At 40.8% G+C, this 14,882-nt stretch overlaps 1 protein-coding gene across 1 annotated transcript in view; it reads left to right on the top strand.

The window, feature by feature from the left end:
- Positions 1 to 14,882, top strand: part of LOC100729132 (protein kinase C-binding protein NELL1) — a 647,616-nt gene that overhangs the window by 175,943 nt on the left and 456,791 nt on the right. The window lies entirely within an intron of this gene.

Raw genomic sequence — 14,882 nt, 5'->3', positions numbered from 1 at the left:
TCTTACAGTAGGGAGACAATATGGTATTTACACATGTGAGTATGATTTATTTCACTTTTGAGTATGGTCTCAAGTTTCATCCATTTACTTATAAATATCTCAGTGTGATAATTCTTTATAGTTCAGTAGTACTCCATTGTATAAAAATGCCATGTCTTTTTGATCCGTTCCTCAGTTGATGGGCATTTAGGTTTTTTCCAAGATTTGGCTATTACGAATTATGATGTTATAAACATGGGTGCACATGTATCACTGTGATATGATGTTTTCAGTTTTTCGGGGAATATGCCTAGAAGTCAAATAGCTGAGTCAAATGCAATTTCCAATCCCAGCTTTTTGAGGAATGTCCAGCCTGACCTCCACAGTGGTTGCACCAGTCTACACTCCCACCAACAGTGTAGTTCCTTTTTCCCTGCAGCCTCTCCAGCATTTGTTATTGGTAGTTTTCTTGATCCTGGCCATTCTTTCTGGAGTGAGATGGAATCTCACTATTTAATTTGCATTTCTCTAATGACCAATGATGCCGAACATTTTTTCATGTATTTATTTGCCATTTATATTTCTTTATATAAGAACTGTGTATTCATCTGGGATGTCTATTTTTGGATTGGGTCTTCTAATTTTGGGGGTCTGATTTTAAAAATTCTTTATATGTTCTAGACAGAAGTCCTTTGTCTGAGGGACAGTTGCCTAAGATTTTTCAGAATTAATGGGTTTCCTTTTTACTCTGTTGGAGATTTCTTTTGACATGCAAAAACTTTTTATAATAAGAGAAGATCCCAGTTATTGATTCTGGGAAGTATTTCCTGAATGGTTTGATTTTTGTTGACGAATTCTTTACCTACCCCTATGTCTTCAAGATTTCTACCTTCCTAGACACTCATTGTTATTGATCAGATTCATGTTGGGGAAAGTGGCAGCTGGGTGCACTAGACCAGCGGTGAGGCAGGCAAGGCTCATAACAGAGGGGACAAAGCAGTTTTGCAAAAAGGACGAAACAGCCACATTCAGGGCACAAGTAATGAGTAAGCTGCTTTGTAGCCAGCTTTCCTCTTGAGTCACAGTGGCCTCAGCAGAGAGGTCATCTCTTACCTTAGCCCCATGGTATCACAACTTGTCTTGCTGAGTTTAACCATGGCCACTGAAGGCACATAGTTTAGTCCACCATCAGCTGCCTACTTTCATGGTGACACACACAGCCTTGGTCAGATTCACTAATGAGATCGGAAGCCCATTTAGAGAAACAAATACTATGCAGCCCCCACTGCTCATGAGTAAACACAGTCACCCCTGGGTATGGGGAGGGCAACGTGGTATCCTCCACTCTCTTCTTATTGTCCAAACTCAAGTTGGCTTCTCTCTCTTCTCTCTTCTCTCTCGAGCCTTCTCTACACCAGTGCAGCTCTGTCTCCTTGGCTGATATGACTTTAAATTCATCTTGCTGGCTGTAGTCACAGGAGTCCTTACTCCTCCTTGCCTCTCCCCACTTTTCCTGCCTTGATAAATAGTGTTGTGCAGGAAAAGGCACCTTGTGAGAGGGCCTGTGAGCAGGCCTTTCTTTCCACTTCCTTGCTTGAAAGAGATGCCCCTGTCGAAAGCCCACCAGCAGCCTCTCAGCTTTGGAGCTTGTGCAGTAGACCAGCTGGACACTGCATCAACAGCCGTGCTCTGCAGAGTTGTTTGACTTGGTTTAAACTGTGATGGTCAGCTGGTAAGGTTCAGCAATAGACAGTGCAGGGAGAAACCCAGGACCAAAGCAAAACAGAACACAGCACAACAAAAGTTAAAAATCTCTTTCCTGGGGTTTTCAAACCATCCGAAGGGTACCCAAATTACAAATCGTCCTTTCCACAGAGAAGAAGGGGTTGTACTTGTTTTATGAGAGTATTTTAACAAGCTCTGTTTGCCCTAGGAGTTGAGATACATGTGCCTTTACAGATCTGATCTTACAGCTAGTCTTTAGAGTCAAGCTGGGCAAACTCTGAATGTAACAGTGAATGTCAAAGCTTGGTTTGATGGGGTTGGGGTTAGGTGGGTTTTACCTCAGCAGAGGGTTTTTGAAACTTAAGTGTCTCTTTCATGTTTATCTGGAAGGCTGAAAATGTGTGTGAATGATCATTTAATGGTGACCCACAGAGTTGTGGATAATTGATCATTCTCTTTCTGAGAAAACTTCGGCTCTCTGAATAGTTGCTTCATTTTAGGTACGGGGCTCAAAAATTACGCATCTTTTCATAATCAGAGCATATTAGAGATGACAAGTCAGGTGAAGGCTTCATTACTGCTCAGTATAATTTCATAGCTTTGGAGAATTGCCTGTGTTGATGGAGCCTGAACTCCTGGTATTTGATTGCATGCAGGCAGAGTGCGTTATGTGCAGGGCACATGGCCCTCTTGCTCTGTTGCACAGAAAGTTGCCTCTAAGATGTGCAGCAGTGCTTGCAGAGTGCAGTAGGCCTATCTGCAAATTCATGGACAGTAATTAAATGATACAGACTGGACCACGTCCCTTGAAACTCAGAGGAGCCGATGCCCTCAGCTCCGACTTTGGCTTGAGCATGTATAAAACCACAAGGAACAAGGTGAATTTGTGTTTTCCACATCAACCTTTTTCTGTCTCCTCTTACTTCTACTTCTCTATGGAAAAGCACATTCTGGGGCTTCTCTGTCTTGACAATATTTCCATCTGTGGCTGATTAGCTTTTTGTTAGTGGTGTCTGCCCCGTGCATTGAGAGATGCTGAGCAGAAATTCTGATCTCTACCCTGCTAGGTGCCAGTGGCATCCCGTGCCCCAGTTCTGACAATGGAAAATATTTTCAGACCTTTATCTTTAGCTGGTAAAATTGTCCTTGGCCGAAAAGCAGTATCCTCCTGGATGCTTCATATTTACAGAACATAAAGGTCTATACTATGGCAGTGTCAGCCATGAGCTGAGTTCTTTGCCATAGTTATCTGCAGGGAGCCTAGGCACTGATTTGCTCAAGTCACTACTGATTTTTCCTGTTTCCCCACCAACATTATTAATAGTAGACCATTTCATTTTGAAAAGTATACCGTTTACAGTGACAAATGGGTAGACACCCTAGTTTTGGGGGAAATACACAGTCTTATAATTGCATAAAAGGAAAGCAGGGTGAAGATAACAAGCAATTTGTGAAAAATCAAGTTACATAGCTACCAAACTGAATTGTGTGAATGATCATTTAATGGTGACCCACAGAGTTGTAGATAATTGATCATTCTCTTTCTGAGAAAACTTCGGCTCTCTGAATAGTTGCTTCATTTTAGGTACGGGGCTCAAAAATTACGCATCTTTTCATAATCAGAGCATATTAGAGATGACAAGTCAGGTGAAGGCAGTGTCAGCCATGAGCTGACACTGTTAAGATCAGAAATTTCTAAGTCCATAATCCCGTTGGTTGCTTTGATTTTTTTCTGTCTCATGTCATCGTAGTGACCGAACTGTAAGATAATTGACATTAAAGGGATTCCAAGAACTGCCATGAATGTAAGATTTTGAGACAGTTCATCATTCTCAATATCCAGGGGGAGGAGAGAGAGTTTAGTTGGACAGTGTGAGCTTCAAGTCTTAGAGTCACATCCCACCCTCTTTGTTTATGTCTCCATAAAATAGAGATAAGGACCGAATCCGAGGTTGATGTGAGGTTTAAGTTAGATAACCTGATGCAGGATGGAGCCTAGAATACATAAAGCATCAATAAATTGGTGTTATGATTGACATCCCCAAAGGAGAGGGTGTTTGCAAAGTCCAAGATGCAGAGGAAGTCAGGCCAAACCCTAGGGGTTCTGATGGAAAGAAGTTTTGGGTGCTGAGTGGCTGGGCTCAATGTGGGATGGCTGCTTACACTGAGGGCTCTCCTGCTCTCTTGAAGGGGGCTGTGCGTGGAAAGTGCACTTACGGAAATTTTGCAACCCAAAGCTTCAGCTTTTTCTCCATTCCAAGGGTGTTTCAAATTTGTAGGGAACTGTTGACAAAAAAAAAAAAAAAAAAAACAAAAACAAAAAAAAAAAAAACCGAGAAACTCCCCAAAGCACAGATGTGTGCTGGTGGGTTCTGCCTTGGACAGTTTAGAACAGAGAGCGCTCAGCCAGGAGTGTGAAGCCGGTGCTCAAGGTATGTCCACAGCCAGAGCTGTGGGCTCCTCAGCAAATCATTCTCCACCCCACACCTAATTGTTCTCACTGTCAAATGAATGATTGGGACTAAGCCTTAATGTCTTCTTTCTCATGAAAAAGACCACAAGCCAATTTTATGGCAATATTAAAAGAACATTACAGGAAGCAATGCAATCAGCCGCAGCTCTGCGTGCATCTACATTGCTTGTAATTCTGTGCGTCCTAGTGGTTAATCCTGGCTAGTGGCAAGATGGCTGGATTTTATTTTGTTTTCTGTGTTTATTTTATGCTTCAAATGTCACATTGCACACATCTATTACTTTTCAGGTAAGCAAATATTTAATGCTACTACTTTATTTTGTATCCATAAATCTGTAGATTTCTTAGGATAGTGGGAAAAACCCTCTATTTATAAAACAACTTCCTGAGAGTCTTGTACTGAAATTCAGGCTGTGGGGAACCTTGCTGGGCCTCTGGGTCATACCCTGAGGTATCGTGTGCTGTGGAACAGGCCATTAATGGCAGTGCATGACACCTGCCCACTCCAAGTCCCCAGTGCCCACCTGCATGTGCTCTGGAGGTCTCTGGTGTCTTTGTGTGCTCTCCTGTCAAGCTGGGAAGAGAACTGAATATGCCTGGCTTTCTCCTCAGTTGCTCTGGTCTTTTAGTTTTTTGTTTTGTATGTATAAACCTGAAGCATTGCACTTGGCAGTGCAAAATTGCATAAAGGCTGTTCCACCAAAATACATGCAAATATTGTTTAGAAGTCTTTCTTGGAAAACAGATGATTAGCTGATTATCAAAATTAATGATTCCTATGCTTTAGAGAAAAGAAGTTAAAACTTAGATTTTGCTGTTTCAGAACCATACCTAGTTTCAGGTATTCAGAAATTTTAGAAATGGGCTGGTTTCTTCATCCATTGACAAATTCTAAACCATAAAATCAAGAAAAGACCTTGTAAACATGCCTACTTGAAATGAAATGAGGCCGAGGACTGATGTTGATCATTATAGAATCTGTAAAGTTAATTCAGAAAATCATCTTTTTTGTGATTTTCTTTACCCAGCAATTCCCTGGCTGTTGTTTTGTTGTTGAAATTGGTCAGTATACGGGCTCCTAGACTCATCTGATTCCTGTAGGAAGTATTGTGATAGTTAGGTGATCAGATCAGCAGTTAGAGGTGCAGGTCCTATTGTGCAAACTGCCCTGAGCAGTCCACTGTGAAGCAGTGTTCATACTGTATTGTCTAAACTTGCTCTTCTGTCCCTTAAGAGAGTAACAGTACCTATCGTACAGGACTGTTTGGGGAGAGAGTACGCGCAGATTGTTTACAAGAGCCCCTGGCACAAGTGGGATGTCCAGGATTTTCGCTTTTATTTTATTATCCTACTGAAGGAGCTTGTATTTCATCAGTGATAAACATGAAACATAAACTTCTCTAAAACAAGAGCCACTAAAACAAGATTCTCTTTCTATTTAGTCCAAGGTTGATTCATCTTAAATGCTATAGCTTTTTAAAAATTCAGATTATTCTTCTATTTCAGCTTCATGTGTGTAAATTGTGGTTTGATTAACTAGAAAGTTTCACCTAAAGGTTTCCTTCCCATGTCGCAGATGCTGTATTTGTCCCCTTGTCTGCCAGTCTTGTCTCTCTGTAAATCTTCTCCTCAGCATCTTATTCACTCAGCGGGTGACCGAGTTCCAGCTCTGTGGCTCCCACTTACTAAAGGTACTGGATCAGCTGGAAAGAAAATTGCACTGTCCTTAAAGAGAGTATCTTGGGGACTGAGTCTGTAGAATTTTTTTTTTAATTTTAAAAACAAAGCAAAAAGATTGTTTAAAAATGTCAGAAATCAAATCTAGTTAATATATTGCATCTTGTTATCTTAGAAGTAGTTGTTCAGGTTACAGAGATTTAGGCATGAAAACAATGATCAAACAATGAAACCCCAAACTGTGCTTTTCGATGACCTTACTGAGATTAGTAGTTTAGTTTCATTTAATCCAGCTACTCCCCTGTAGGGTATTTTCCCAGAAGAGCTGAAAACATCATGTCACATAGATACATGTGCACATGTTTATAGCAGCACAGTTTATAATAGCTAAATTTTGGAAACAACACAATTGCCGATCAAGCATGGAAATGATTAAAAAGATGTGGTATTTTTATACAATGGAGTATTACTCAGCTTTAAAGAAGGAAAATTGAGGCTCTTATAGGTAAATGGGTACAACTTGAGAGCATACTTACAAGTGAAATAAATGAAACTCACATGTATAAATATCATATTGTCTCCTTAGTGTAAAAAAAGACCTAAAAGAATATAAGGTCCAAAATATACAGTAAATATTGGGAAAATGAAAGGGAAGGAAGGTGCTCAAAAGGAAAGAACAACTGGGATAGGGGAAAGGAGAAAAGGAAGAAGGGAAAGAGTATATGTGTTGTATATGGGTATACTTGTATATGTGCCTACGTGTATATACACAAGATAGACAACTGTACTGGAATGTCTTTGAAATCTCCATGTATGGTCTTTTCTCCTAGATAGTTCTCCTCCTGAGATGGAGCCCTCTCCCCGATACCTGACGTGGTGATTTGTGTGTCCTTTGCATTTGTTCAGTAAGAACTTGGTGGATAATAATTTGGAAAATGTAGCCATTCTGTTTTGAGGTTTTGGTACATTGTTTTGTGTTTTATATGCAAAAAGTCTCATTTAATTCTTGCAATCTTATAAAGATGGTGCTCTTTTTGTTTCATCCTAAGAAAACAGAGACTCAGCATGGTTAAGGAGTTTCCCAGAGTCCAGAACTTATGCGAAAGAACCTGAATTTAAATTCAAGTTCATTTAATTCACAAACCCGCATTCTTACCTGTTTTGGCTGTCGTAGATAAATAAATGCATACATAATAAGGTGAATGAGTTAATTTGTAGTGAGCTTAGATTATAAATGTATCTCTTGCTGTTCCTCATTGGCTAATTCGTCTCAGTCTCCTTAACTGTCTCTTCATCATTTTCCTGAGTTATAAACTTTGAAGGGTTCCAGGGCTGTCTGCATGGACTTCTCTGTGTTTCTATTTACTCCCTGGAGAAACTTGACCTTTCTTAATTTAAATATCAATGCAGTGCAGTGTTAGCAATGCCCTCCTTTACACTGAGTCCATACCTGATCCCCGAAACCTGGCTCGGATATCCATGTCTGCACTTGGTGTTGAAAAAACACATAAACTGACATGTCCCCAGCTGAAATCTAGATATCCCCACAATCTGCCTTTCTCAGGCATCTTCTTCTTTAGTCTTTTACATTGATTAAAGACCATTTGTCTAAATGCTCAGGCTAAAACCTTTGAAATCACCCTTGATTTCTGCTTCTCACGTTGCTTGTCTCATGGGTCAGCAAATCTTCTGGACTCAGCCTTCGAAGTTACCTAGAATCTGTGCAATCACATCTCTTGCTCTTATGGCTGTTGCGTGGTTTAAGCCACCATCAACTTTCACCAGGGTTACACTTTAGTCCTTTGTCTCTTCTGTGTTCACCCTTTCCTTCCTGACCCCATCCTCTCTGCACCCCAGTGTAGGTGTGGTCCTGTTAAATGGGAATCGCTTCACGTCACCCTCTTTCCCAGACCTCTTCGGCAAGCCTCTCTCTCTTTCAGGACCTGTGCAGTTGTTCTTTATTCCCATGACTCCTTCTCTTACCTCTGTAGTTCTCACTCACGTCCCCCACTCAGTTCAGGGTTCCCTGGCTGATCTTTAAACCTGCATATCGTTTCCACTCCCTGGATCCCACTTCTGTTTCTGTAGTCTCCATAACAATCTCCTTACCTAACTGTACAGTTTACTATGTGATTTCCTTGACAATACATGGTAAGCAATAGGCAGGGACTTTTATCTATTGGGTTCGTTGTCCCAGAACTGTGCCTGGAACATTCTATATATTTGTTAAATCTTAGTTGGATCGGTAAATGGATCGTGTGCATTTACTCTAGCTGGACCCCTGTTTTGCATTCACTACAGCATTGTAAAATACTCACTGTGATCTTCTAAGTAATACTACCATTAAGATTAAGGTCTGGTTCAAGGTCATACAGTTGAATGTAGAACTGAGTGCTGCAGGACCTCAAAGTGCTATGCTCCACAGAGTCACAGTTCACTGGCTTTGTCTGCTGCCCTGGGTCCTGTTCTTCTGGTTCATTAAAAACAAGCATAGTTCTCACCCTGCTAGCACATTTCCTCCTTGTGGTCTGTAAAACGGTGCTTTCCAAACAGTGTCTTATGAGGGATTAATAAATACTTTTGGGAGGAGACTATTCATTGGAAGAATCAGTGCTAACATTTACGTTTAAAGGCAATGGGAAAGTTTAGTACCGAAATTTATTCTAAATTAATTTTTTGGGAAAATGCTAAATGCACATTTTTTTCTTTCAAGGCAGTGATGCACCCTCTCTGAAAGTAGCAGCCAGTCTTGGAGGACATCTTCAGGAGTCCTGAAAAAGAGGCTTTATGGTTGCTTACAAGAAAGCCTAAGTTAGCCGATGTGTTTATTTTTCTAGTTTCTGTTTGGTTTCCAAGCTGCTTCAGGGCAGGCACCATCACTGTTGGAAGGTAGAGTTGCTCTAGTGACTGTTAATGAAACACAAGGAGTTCCCAGCCTAAAGAATACAGGGAGAGCTGACTGCATGAAGTCCATTGCTGAAGTCTCCCTTTTAAGAATCTTCCTGCCAGGCACGGGGTTGCCACTCATCTTGTCCCTTGTTTATTTTTCCACTGTACTGTGATTCCCAAAGCTGCAAATGGGAGTGTGAATAAACCCTGCTCTTTGGTCCTCATAGTGAAGGCATCTCACCAGTGACCACTTCACAGATTCTGGGATTATCTTTTATACAATGCTTATCAGGACCACTTTGCAGTGCCTAATGATGTTCGTGGTGGGGACCTGGAGCATGTACACAGCACATCTCAGTTCTCTTTGTTGCCCTCCTTCACTTCCCCTCCTTGTGTGTCTGTCTCCTTCCTGTTTACATATGATCTGTCTCCCTTTAGATGGAGCCAGAGGCAGACACTAACTTAAGGAGAATTCTCTTGCTATTTACAGTGCCTAAAATGCTTTTGAGGTTAGCAAGGGGTAGTTTGGTTTCCCTCAAACCATAACACTGAAACGGCTCATTTGTTGACAAAGCTGAACAGTTAAAAGGTGCTACCAGGAGCCACATGGCATGGGGGTGCCATCTTAAAGGGGCCAAGGTGGTGCTGTGCCTTGGTGTCCCACAGTGTGAAATCCCTGCTGCGGCCACAGGACTTTTCAGGAGTGCACCTCCTTTGTACGTGTGTCTTAAAAACTTGGGTGAATTCAACTTTGCACCTAGAACGTATCTTTAAACTTGGTTCCTAGAAATGCATTGCTTCCAAGTTAAACCTGCTAAGAATAGAGAAAAATCCAAAGTGTAAATTATATTAAACTCATGTGTATCCAAGCTCTTGAAGTTACTCTCCATTTCTGAGGGGATGCAGGAATGTTTTTCACCCACACATAAGATGCTCTTCATGCTACTGAATTAGTCCAGGATAGCCGGGATTTCACACTCTATTTTAAAGCTTCTTGCCATTCTAGTGAGCCCGTTAGGCATGAGAAGCAGCACTTTCTGCCATCTCTGGTTTTGGGGTTAAGACAACCGTTTCCTCCTGTGAGTTTCATGCATTTTAAATAGCAAAATCTAACTCCTTCAGAGCTAAGAAAACATGTAAGAAACACAGGGAATTTCAAGTTAGTAATTGCATGCAGAAGACATAGTCAGTGTGTTGGAATGCAATGATAACAAATACTGTTCTCTGATAAAATGAAAAACTGGGATCAGTAAATTTCATTAGCTAATTAATGTATTTACACTGAAACTGTTTTTCTATTTATATCTACTTCCTCTTTCTTTGTCCTTTATCTTTCTTATTTGACTTGTATTCTTTCCTGTTGTGCTTCCATTTCTTATTTCTATATTTGGTGAAAGTGAGAAATAAGCTGTATCTTGTCCTATATTTGGTGCTTATTGAGAAATTGTGGTTTTTTAAAAAAAAAATTAGCTGGACCATTGATATGCTTTTCATCAAGCAGCTTGCAAGTTATTATCTTTTAGTTGTTGCCCAAAAAAGTTTACATCCTCAAACCCTGGCCTCCCCATCCTGTGGGTTGTCAGAACCCATGGAAACAGGCTCCTGCCTGGGTCATTATGACATGGGTTACATGCGTGTCACCTGACCTGGCTAGTGCTCCATTTCCACCCTTTGTATGGTGGATTTGGTAAGTGTGGACTTCAGTATTTCTTAAACCAAATAGAAGAATGCACAAAATTTTATGCTTGCATTTGAAAATAAAGGGATTAAATTAAAAGCATAATTTTTGTAAACACCTGGTTTAGGTGGCAGGCATGTGCTCATCCTGCCAGACCTTAGCATCCTTCAGGAAGGTAGGAGGGAGAACAGTTTTGTCTCCAGCAGATAGCAGAGTTAAGCTTCCTTTCCATTTCACAGCACGCAGTTCAGTTTGTATCTAATAAAGTATGGCCTGACTTATGCTCTGTGTCAATTTGGCATTTGTGGCACAAGTTTGTTCTGTTTTGTGTCATGCACAGGCTTACGTTTGCTGAGTTTTCTAGGTCCTAACACCTTTTCCTCAGCATCTTCCTTCTTTCCCTTGTTGTCTTCATAGATGTCATTATGGTCATTGCCCTCACCACTACATGGCCATCCCGGTGGCCACTCAAAGGCACCGTGGGAATGCTACTGATGTCGGAATTCTTGTGCAGGAGTGTTCTCTGTTCTCTCTGACAACTCCACTTGAATAACTTCCACTAGGTTAATCTGATTTCCCGAGATCCTAACTTATTTTTTTCTCCTTGAACTGCTTTGTTGCTGTAAATTTGGATTCACACTTATAGTCCCAAAGGGAAGCTCGAGAAGGATAGAGCAAGAGAGGAGTTGGATAAAGGTCACCAAAGAACATTTGATTTAAATAAAATCAAGTATCACCTACTATACTAACTTACAGCGTTCAATTTCCTGTCCATCAATCCATTTCTTTAACTGAAAAGAAATGGAAAAGCCATTAAGAGCTTTTGTGTTGATGGCAGGTACATTATAACTGAAAACAAGATTGAGGAGCTTAAAAAATTTTTACTTCCTCAGCAGAGTTTGTAGAGTGACTTGCTGAATAGGTACTTGAGAGACTGCCAGTGCAGAAGTCAATGAAGTGATGGGAGGCTCATCACGGAGTATTGGGTGATGGTTCCTCTCAGGTTTAGGAACGTGATGACCTGGAGTACTGGACATTAGCCTGTGAGCTGAACTTTAAATTGCATTAGGTATTTAAGACTTAGCCGATAAGACTCAGTGCAGTAGGTATCTTGCATCAGACAGCCCTTACTGCCTTTGTCTGTTGTAATGTGGGAGGCAATGCAGGATCTCGGGTGGTCTGAGTTTGCCTTAAAACCTCAGCAGGATGAGCAGCTATGGATGATGTGTCTCTCTGCTTGGGAGATTTGCCCTTTTTTTGAAGGAGCATTTGCCCTAGTGCCTCAGACCACAGGTCCAGATGAAGTGTCTTGGGGTTAGTGCCCGCTTTGGGCAGCCTTTTTGATGCTGAACAAATGCCATCAGATAAGAAATGGAGGTGTTTTCTGTGTGTCTTAGTTTCTTCAGTTAAACATCTGATGCCATTTAATTGACTTGATTAGGGCTCTGATAATACAGATAATGTCAGGGCCTCATGCAGTTCATTCAGAGGAGTTTTATTTTCATTTTAGATTTGTTTTATTTTGACATGACTTTCTTCAAGTATTTTAATCTTTCACTTATTTATCCTAAAAGGGAAGGAGATATTTAAAATTCCTGGTGGCTTTGCATAAAGAAATTCTAAACAATTGGTAATTTATTTTGGTTAAAATACACTTACAATGTGTGTTCATTTACAGAAGGAGGACAAAAAATCAGTATTTTCTGTCTTAGATATGGTTGCTATTAATATTTTGGTATATTTTCTTTGGGACTTTCAATACGCATTACTTATCATAATGGTTAATTTTTACGCCAAAATCTATATTGAAGCAAATGGATATCATTTTTTAATGCAAAGTTTTCTCTTAATATTACATCATTAGCATTTTCCTAAGCTGTGTAGCACTGTATTATTCTGGTAAATTACTTAGCATGAATATGCAGCACTGCAGTGGATAGAGGCACTGGTCTGGGCTCTTCCCTGCTGTCGGGTAGTTAGGTTATTTTCAGTTTTCTCTCTCACAAAGAGTGCTTCAGTGCACATCCTTGTATGAACTCAGTTAATTCTCTGACTGTTTCCACTGAGTGTGTTGTGTTAATATCCTCAGTTCTCTTCAGGTAAAAATGCCCCTTCTTTGGGAATTACCAGCTCTGCATTTATTTATTGTCTGTTGACAGATACCAGGTGGCATTGTGCTCTGGGAAGAGAATGAGTTAGGACTGAGAAGACCTAGATAGAGATCATTTCCTGCTGCTCCTTAGCTGTGTCATCTTAAGGCAGGCAGTTCACTAAGGGGACCTTTCCCCTTTTTATGTCCAAATTGGAAGAGTAGGAAACTTACCTTACTTTCTTTCTCCAGTAGTTTTGAAGAGCAAGTGAGGCAGTGGAAATAATAGCACTTTGTAAACATGAAAACACCTTATGCTTATAAAAGTTTTGTGAATGTTTCTTTGTATGGGAAGTGTCTTCTTTCTCAAGTGGAGAATATCACTTATTAATTTTAATTTACCAGGAAGTAGAAAAGGAATGATCAAAAAGATGGTGTGGGCCTAAATTAGAAAACAGTGTCACAGTGACAGACACACTGCCCTGATCCCTCTCAGCATAGCCCTGCTTTGCACACACTCACTGGATCCTTGTGGCCACTTCGGGAAGCAGTTCTGGCAGCACTCGGGTGTGAGCGTCTTTGGGAGATGTGATTAAAAACTCCGGTGGATGCTGCTGCTGCCCAGTGCCAGCCCACAGACAGAGAGGCTCACAGAAGCCTTATGGAGCATCCTTGCCTTCCTCATTCACTGTAGCTGCACTGTGCAACTTCTAGAGCTCCCTGAGGTCAGTATGTCCATGCAAGGCAGGGGTTTCCTATCCGGTCAGGCTGCTGCAGCAACCACAGCAGCACAACTAAAGACACCCAGGAAAGAGAACCTCCAACACTGCCTTAGATGATGGCAGGGATGATGAGAAACACATGCATGATGCAGGGGGATGGGGAGTATTTTGACAGATCTTAGTAGGATCACATGTTTTATATATATATCACATGTTATATATAACAAACTTTTAAAGATTTAAGCATTCACCATATTTTTGAGCATTTCTTATACATTAGATAGGTTGAATATACACAAATACAACTTTTAAAAATCAGTGAGGCTACTATGTAGTTTAAGAAAAACTTTTTTACATAATAACCATTGATCTAATCAAAGTACTGTGCTCTTCTCTGATCACTTTGCACCTGAAATCCCCCTCTAGAGTGAGCTCTTTCTCATTCCCAGCAGGTAGCTAAACTTCGCTGACTTTGAAATTTTACGCTGTATTGTTTTTTTTGATTGTCACCATTAAAGTCTTCACATGCATATGTTAAATAAACTCTAAAGTTACATTTTGTCTGCCTTCTGGGCAGAATTTGGAGTGTTTCAAGTCCAAATAACTTTTGCCTTTCATTTTACTTTCACCCCTCGGAATCTGAGTTGTTTGCTGTGTGGCTGCCCACATCCGTTGGGGTGCCCGTTGTTACATCCTGGAGATCCTCAGTGCAGTTTACCTGGTGGTCCTTGCTCACCACTCCTTCCTGTCCCTCGGTCTTTCTTCCTGGATTACTCCCTTTTATCAGTGTTGTCGCTGTGGAAGGTTTTTCGGTGAGTATTCCTGGGGGTAACCACTTTCTGCTTGGCCGAGAATGACTTCCTCACTTTTGTTCACAGATAATGACTTATGTTAATACAGTATCTGATTCTCAGTTGAAAATTACTCTCTCTAGTTTTGATGTTTGGGGTGCTTATTGTTTGGGTTCTTATTTCGGTGCTGAGAAGTGAACCCAAGGCCTGCGGGATGCGATGCTGTACCACCGAGCTGCACCCCTCATCCTCATCAGAATTTTGCAGGCATTCACACTGTCTTCTGGCTTCTGTTTGTCAGTGTGGAGGCTTCTGGGCCCGTGGACTCACTCTTCATTTATAGCTGATGCTTCTCTGCTTCACTTTCCCTACTGCTGTAATCTTCTGTCTCTCTCTCTTTGGAGAGCTGCACCTGTATTTACCCAGATGTGGATTTCTTTAATTTATTCTGCTCAGGGTTGATGTTTTGGAGGATTGCTGACTGTTTTGTGTCCTGAAGCTTTCCAGCCCTTCTCTTTAGTAATATGCCTTCTCCACATGCTCTATTATCTTGTTTTCAGAACACCAGTGAGACCTTTGAATTCTGCCTTCCCCATGTCCTCTATTTTCTCTCTTTCAGAACACCAGTGAGACCTTTGAATTCTGGCTTCTGTGCCTCTTAGCTGTATTTCCATACTTCCCATCACCCTGTGCTGCAGTTTTGGTAATTTATTTAGATCTCTCTGTTAGTGAGTGAATTACTTCTTCACTCCATAAATACATAATCCTAGAGATAACACATATATTTTTAGAAGTCTGCTAGATTTTTTCTCTTTGGTCTCATTCCTTTCAGTGGAATATTTTTTTCCTCTGTTGTAAT

Source organism: Cavia porcellus, unplaced genomic scaffold, assembly GCF_034190915.1.
Source record: "Cavia porcellus strain 051 isolate PalLab524CR breed Dunkin Hartley unplaced genomic scaffold, mCavPor4.1 scaffold_9, whole genome shotgun sequence".
NCBI classification, from domain to species: domain Eukaryota; kingdom Metazoa; phylum Chordata; class Mammalia; order Rodentia; family Caviidae; genus Cavia; species Cavia porcellus.
This window is presented reverse-complemented; position numbering and strand designations above follow the sequence as displayed.